We start from the raw sequence: 7,055 nt of genomic DNA, 5'->3' as shown, positions 1-7,055 counted from the left end.
TGTTTTAGTCGTTTCAACAGTGTCCGAGTCTCATTTGGGACTTTCTTGGCCAAGATACTAGAGTGGTTTGTCATTTCTTCTCTAGCTAATTTTAGAGAGGAGGAAACTGAAGGCAAGTTAAGTGACTTGCCCAAGGTCACATAGAAAGAGTCTGAAGCTAGATTTGAACCCAGCCCTCTTTCCCCACTTCATCCTTCACAGCAATGAGTTTTGCAAACCTTAATCCCTTGCCATCATCCTTCTAGATGCTTCCTTTCTCCATATCATCTTCCTTTGGGGGACAGTGAATGCCCAGTTTTGTCTGCAGGGTCAGTCTTTCTCTGTGGTCAGAGAAATGGGGTCTTTTCCTCTTCCCTCCAACCCCCCCAGACTAGGTCAGATCTGGGTTGTTCTCTTCCTTGGAAACTCTGTGAAGTCTCTGAGTTTGGAGTCTGTCGGGGCCAGGGGGAGCTTTCAGACCCAGCCGCTGCCCCCCTAGAAACACCTCATGGATCCAGCCTGCCATTTGGAAAGCAGGAAAAGGAGGGATGCTTTGCTGAATGGTTGAAAAAGGGCAGGCAGTGAGCCAAGAGCAGACTAAATATTGGGGTGGAGTGGGGGGAGGCAGAGGGGAGCAATTCACTGTGAAGGAAGGACGTGAAAAATGAGGTGACTGCAAGCAGGGCTTGCTTGGCCCCCGTGGCTATGAAGGGCTTCCTTTTCTACCAGACAGAGAACGAAAGGCAGGATCCTGGGCCTTCCTGCTGCGTGGTTCTGGGGTGCCACAGTATAGAATGGCTATTCACAATGGGGTGACATTTCCCTTAACCTCTTATTGCAGTGCCCGATGGGAACCGAGGCGGAGACCAGGGACCGGGCTGCACTAGGGGAAAGTTTCCTACGTGGGCATTCCCCGTCCTGTCCACATCACGGGTCCAGACCCAAAGGGTCTCTGGCAAGCTAGAGGGCCCCCCATGGGTCCGAGGATCTCAAGCTCAAAGAACCTGGAGGTGAGAAGAAAAGTCACTGGGGGCCAGAATAGGGGTATCCCTTCCACATCACAACTTGCCCCATTTTGGTTTCCTACCACAGTTGACGTAAGAAATTAAACGGGAGTTTTAGAGGAGTTGTGTGGAAGCATAGATGCCCCACAAAGATATGCAGAGGACACAGAAAAAGTTTAGAAACTCAGACATGCACCCTAAACCCCAATTTGGCAATAAGCTACTCTAAATACCCCATTAAAGAAAAAAGAAAACATTCAGGTTTCTTGTCTGTTACAAAAGGAAGGCCAAAAAATTTTACACGAGTTTTCCAGATTGCAGGGGCAGCGCATGCCTAACTCCTGAGATGTGGAAGGGTGACTTCAAGTATTGGAAGGGTCTTCTTGGAGAAGAAGGATTGGCTGGGTTAGGGTTGGCCTCCAAGGGCAGAACTAGGAAAATGAGGTGGAAATTGCAGGGAAGAAAATTTAGGTTGAATGTAAAGGAAAGTTACCTAGTGATCAGAGCAATCCCAAAGGGAGGTCGCAGGGTAATCACTTGTCAGGGATGTTGTAAAGGAAAGACTGCTGATAGGGCACTGGATCTAGAGTTAGGAAGACTGGAGTTCAAATCCTGACTCTGGTACTTAACTGGTTTTGTGACCCTGGGCAAGGCCCTATGGGCTTCAGTTTTTTCATCTGTAAAATAGGGGTGGTAATGACACCTACCTTCTAAGATATGGGTGAGAAACAAACGAGGTTCAAATGGAAAAGCACTTAGATATAATCAATGGTTTGATTCAAGATGCACTTGTTATGTACCCTCCCTACACAGGCACTTTGCTGGGTTCTGGGGAAATAAAGACAAACTCGAGGAAATACTTTCTGCCCTCAGGAAGCTGATGCTCAAATAGGGAGAGACAAACGGGTACAAAAATAAGTAAATTCAGAATACCATGCAAAGACCAATGGAAGGAACTGGGGATGTTTAGACTGGAATACAGGAGGCGGAGAGAAGAAATGATCCGGGTCCTGGAATATCAGAAGGCCTCATGTAGAAGAGAGAATCAGGCTTCTTCTCCTTGGGAGAAGGGAGAGAGAGTGCAGGAACAACTCAGGATGGAGCGTCAGGAAGGGCCTTGGACAAGAGAGGACCAGAGAGAAGCCTTGAAGGGAACTAGGGATTCTAAGCCACGGAAAGGCAAAGGGAGAGCACTGCAGCCATAAGAAGCCGCTTGTGGGAAGACTTAGAATGTTGCCTTTGAGGAACGGTCAAGGACTTGCTGCCTAGAGAGCAGCATCCATTAGGAGGAGGACTAGTCAGTCAGTCATTGACCAAGTGCCAACTATGTGACTGGCACTAGAACCATCCCTGCCCTCAAGGAGCTCCTAATCTAATAGGAGAGACAACTGGCAAACAACTGGGTACAAACTAGCGAAAGCAAGATACGCTGGCATGAAGGGAAATCAGGAAAGGCTTCCTGGAGAAGGTGGGGTTTTATCTGAGCCTTGAGGAAACCAGGGAAACCAGGAGGTGGAGATAAAGAGGGAGAGCATTCCAGGCAGGAGGGTTAGCCAGGGAAAATGCCTAGAAAAATGTATTTATGAATTGGTTATCTAAATAGAAATATTTATATAATTTATTAACAACGATTAATATTTTCAAATATTGGAGAATATTGGCGGAAAATGGCAAAAGGTATTTATAAAGCATACATATTTATATAAAGTATGATCTATAATATATAGCATATGTGTAGATATGTAGTATATATGTAAAGTACAAATATCATATATGTAAAGTATATTTATATAAATCATAAAATATAAAAGTATAATATATTCCTATAATTTATTAATAATAGCTAAAATTATAGTCATTATACATAATCATAAATGAGTATATTATATAAGTATTAAGATATGATTCTGTATAATATTATATATAATAATGTTTTATATTTTATATAATTATAAGTAATTTAAATAACTATAAAGGTTTTATAATCATAGAATATTAATTCTATAAAGTATCAGCACATAGTATATATAGAATATATGTAAATATATAGTATACATATAGTATATAAATATAGTATTTATATTATTTATTAATATAATATTATCAAATATTTATATATAAAGTATAACATACTATATTTCATGTAGTATATATTATATACTATATTTATATGTATATAAAGTATAATATATACTATATTTCACATGGTATATATCATATATATTTATATGTATATAAATTATAACGATATATTTCATGTAGTATATTATATACTATATGTATATGTATACAAAGTATAATACACTATATTTCATATAGTATATATTATATACATATTTATATGCATATAAATTATATCATAATATATTTCATATAGTATATGCATGTTTATATGTATAAAAGTATAACATATATTATATTTCATATAGAATATAAATTACAGTGGTATAAATATATTATATAAAGTATAAATATTATGGTATACACACATGCATATACTATAATTTATTAATTATAATTAATATGGTAATGATAATGAATTATAAAGGTATTGATAATTATAGAGTATAAATATATAGCATCTAGAAATATGTAAATTACAAATATGGTATATGGCTGTATAGTATCTACAGTATAAATATTTAGGTAAAGTGTAATATAAAGGCATAAAATCTATGTAGAGCATAGATCAGTGATGAGCAACCTTTTGAGCCTGTTGTGTCAAAATACGCCAAAAAACCAAGCATAACTCAGGTGGTGTCACTTTGGGAAAAAAAGTCCTTCTTGGCATGTGGCCCCAGACTTCTCTGTATGCGGCTGTGTGTCAGAAAATGGCTACGCATGTCCGTGCTGATACACGTGCCATAGGTTCGCCATCATAGGCATGGATGGACACCCTTTGGTGGGCTTCCCTTCAGCCCCTGGCCTGGCAGAGCCCCTCAGAGCGTCACTGCCCTCACCTGTTTCCAGTAATCGGGGTGCTGGGATGTCCCAGAGAAAAGTCCTCCCCCAAGCACTAATTTGCTTTCTTCTCTCCGCAGAGAGAGCGACGACCCCTTCTGGGGAGGGGGCTGCGGCTGCCCTGGAGCAGACGTGCTGGGGAGGTGGGGGATGGCGGAGGCAGGCTCCTGTGCCCACATGCTTCCTCCAATGGAGGTGATCTGGGGGTGCCAGGGAACAAGGGGGAATGCCACCAGGGCCCCAGTGTCCACACAGAGACCTCCACTGGGCCAGAGAGGGCCCACCTTCTGCAAATGTCAGGTAGAAAAAGGCCATGGTGACCCCCAAGGAGCCCAGAGCAACCTAGATGGATGGATGGTTTTAGGGTTTCTTGGTCCGTGCTGATGGCGGGTCAGGGACATTGGAGCCCAGGGGCCCACCTCTTGGCAACAGGCTGTTTCGAGCCTTCCCTCCCATCCCCTCCAAGCCTCAGTTTCTTCATCTGTGCAATGGGGGTAATAATAAGAGTCAGGTCCAAGTCATGGGGTCGTTGTGAGGACCAAATGAGAGAAGAGATCGATGGGTCTTTGTAAGCCAAGAACGTGCCTTGGAAAATACAGACTATTATTAAAATAACCCCAATTCCATGCAGAAAGGGTTCCTTTTGTGTCAGGTGACAGGAAGGAAATGAGCCAAGATTCCCCTTCGTCCCCTTCCTCATCCTTGGAGCAATATCATACAAATAGTCCCAGTATTCAGGCTCATACACCTTTTTTTAACCCTGCCCTTCCATCTTCCTAGATCAATAAGTTGTATTGGTTCTAAGGCAGAGAGTAGCAACAGCTAGGTAATAGGGTGAAGTGACTTGCCCAGGGTCACCCATCAAGGAAGTGTCCGAGGCTAGATTTGAACCCAGAACCTCCCATCTCTGAGCCTCCCAGCCGCCCCCTCATCCACTTCCCATAGGTTGAAGCGATCTTCCTACAAAGGCAGTGAGGAGGAGGAGTTAGAGTTATCAGCCCAGCTCTGAAATCCATTCGAGGCAGGATCCTATCCATCCATCCATTAACCAATGAGCAGGGCTGCGGGTACAAAGCCAAAAGCAAATAGACCGACCCTCAAGGAGTTTCTATTTGGGGGGAGATTCGGGGGGGGACAGGACATATACATAAACAGGTGTGAGCAAAAGACACAGCATTTATTAAGTGCCAGCCCCAGGGCCAAGTACTTCATGACAGCCCCGGGAGGGAAGTATTCTTATTATCTCCTTTTTACTCATGAGGAAACTGAGGCAGAGGTTCAACGACTTGTCCAGGTCACACCACTGGTGTCTGGAGCTCGATTTGAACTCAGATCTGTCCTGAATCCAGATCTAGTGATCTGTCTGTCCACTGGGCCACCTCGTAAATGGTGGTGGATTAAAGATGGGGGTGGGGGGTGTTGTAGCAACAGTCTAAGGAAGGAGGCAGAAGGGATGGAATCAAGGACACAGGCAGGGGGATTGGCCTTGGTCAGAAGAGTCACCTCTTCCTGAGAGAGGGGAATAAAGGAGGAGACAGTGTGTTGTGTTCATGTGTGGGTCAAGGGATGGTGAGACAAGAAGAAAGGGATGAGGATGCCGGGCCAGCATTATAGGCAGGAAGGTCTTCCGCAGTTGGGTTTTGAACCCTTCCTTTCTGTCCTGGTAACATATCTAAGACAGAAGGGCAGGGGTCAGGCCGTCTGAGCAGAATGACTTGCCCAGGGCCCTACAGGCAGAAAGCATTTCTCTCAGCCCTCGATTCCCTAGACCATCTAGCTGGACTCGGGAAAGTCTTTGATGGAGAGGATGGGGGCTGGAGATGCCCTGGGATGTTGGAGAGGAGGAAAGAAAGTCTGGAACAGCCTCTGCCCTGAGTGAGTGCTAGAATGATTCAACAGGGACTGATTTGCTTGAATAAAGCCCATTTTTATAAAGATATTTTATTTTACCAATTCTAGGTCACCACCATTTCCCACATGCATTTCCTGAAGTTCTAGGATCCAAATGGTTTCCCTCCCGGACTTCCGGGAGCCCATAAGCAATGTGATCTGGGTCCTGCATGTATTTTCATGCAAAATGTATTTCCTTGTTGAATAATGCACATTTTTAGTGGCCTGGGCCAGCCTCCTTAGCCAACCTCCTCCAGCTCTGAAGTGAAAATGGACGGAGGAGACGGTGGGAGTCATCCAGGCTTAGGATTTGGCAAAGGGTGAGCCACAACAGCACCACGAGGCAAAGGGTTCAAGATGAGGAGATGGCGTGGATGGGGCAAGGAGGAAAGGGAAGCCAGAGCAGGGATATAGAACCAGGAAGGCCTGAGAGCTGGACAGAAGAGCCCGGAGGCCTTGGGAGGAGGAAAGGCTCCTTGGGAGAGGAAGATGGCGGACAGAGAGATGGAACTTTCAGGCCTCTTCATCTTAGAAATGGAGGACTTGTAGGGGACGGCAAGATCAAGGTCTATTGGGGGTACAGATAGGAAGAGTCAAACACATGGAGGAAAGACTTTGAAGAAGGGTAATGTAGGAAAAAACCAAGTGAATGAGCCCTGAGCATGGGCTCAAATCCAGTCTCAGATACTCACTCACTGTAAGGCCTTGGGCAAGTTAGTTGCTCAACCTTATTTGCCTCAGTTTCCTCATTTGTCATATGAACTGGAGAAGGAAATGGCAAATCACTCCAGTATTTTTGTCAAGAAAACTAAGCCTGGGGCAGCTGGGTGACTCAGTGGATGGAGAGCAGAGCCCAGAAATAGGAGGTCTTGGGTTCAAATTTGGCCTCAGATGCTTCCTAGCTGTGTGATCCTAGGCAAGTCACTTAACCCCCATTGCCCAGCCCTTACAGCTCTTCTGCCTTGGAACCAATACAGAGTAGTGATTATGAGCTAGAAGATAAGGGTTTTATAAAAATAAAATAGACCCTAACCTTATTTGCCTCAGTTTCCTCATTTATAAAATGAGCTGGAGAAGGAAATGGTCAACCACTACAGTATTTTTGCTAAGAAAACTAACCTTCTGGTTTTATCAGAAGGAGGAAGAAGGAAAAGGAGGGTGATAAATTTGATCATATAACGTGGGAAAAACTTGTGTGGGAATTTGTTATTATGTATAATT

Source organism: Monodelphis domestica, chromosome 3 (assembly GCF_027887165.1).
Source record: "Monodelphis domestica isolate mMonDom1 chromosome 3, mMonDom1.pri, whole genome shotgun sequence".
In the NCBI taxonomy this organism is placed as follows: Eukaryota; Metazoa; Chordata; class Mammalia; order Didelphimorphia; family Didelphidae; genus Monodelphis; species Monodelphis domestica.
This window is presented reverse-complemented; position numbering follows the sequence as displayed.